The following is a 947-nucleotide window of genomic DNA, read 5'->3' on the forward strand; positions in this document are numbered from 1 at the left end:
GGTAATCAACTGCCAGCCTACACAAAAGCTTTGATCAGCAAGATACAACATCATTGCCTCTGCTGGTTGCTGCATAACTCTAATTTTCATTAAACCAATCTGCTCTTGTGTGACAATCAAACTATAACCCACTTCATGGTATGCAGACGTCACAGTCTAGGTCAGTAAGAGCCGAGATAACCAAACAGACGCGTAAATGTGGTTTTGTGAATTTAACGTGAAAAAACAACAGCACATACAAACGCACATACCTTTGTTTTTATTCATCTTATTTTTTATTTTATTTTTTTTTAACCTGCAACCTTTTAACTAAACAAAACAAAAAGTCCTTTCCATTGAACGATTGCTCCAAAGGTTCACTTTTCAAAAAATGTGATTATTTAGTCACATTTTGACAATTAAACTAATTCCTTTATGAATTCCGTATTACTATTAACAGCAATTTCTTCCAACTGTATAATATATCTGTTTTAACTAACAGAAGAAGAGGCGACGACGAGTTGTTCTTTTTAAAACCCTAGCTATAAACATAGTAAGGCATTGAAGTACAACTTTATACCTCAATGATGATTCCTGAGATCATTTGGAAATAATTTACTTGTGAGACGGGCAGAAAAGGAGGCTGTGTTCCTCCCATTGAGTTAAAAGTATGATTAACTGTTATCGTTGCAAAATGTGCAGCAAATTTCTTTCTAATTCGGAGGGTGAATACTGGAACTGAAAAGTGTTACAACATATCATGGAGTGGAGTCGAAAGTGGTCTCATGTAGAGCAGCAATCGAAAGCCTCTTTTCAGAGAAGCAGTGTTTTTGCATTGGTCACATGGCAACCGAGTGTGTTTATTTCATGTATGATTGCAAACTCACCAGGCTGCGCTATGAAACAGAGACATTTCGCTTCCAGCACGACACGAACATGAACTGCAAGATGTTACAGCAATGAAAAAG

This window comes from Poecilia formosa, unplaced genomic scaffold (genome assembly GCF_000485575.1).
Source record: "Poecilia formosa unplaced genomic scaffold, Poecilia_formosa-5.1.2 Scaffold144, whole genome shotgun sequence".
Classification (NCBI taxonomy): domain Eukaryota; kingdom Metazoa; phylum Chordata; class Actinopteri; order Cyprinodontiformes; family Poeciliidae; genus Poecilia; species Poecilia formosa.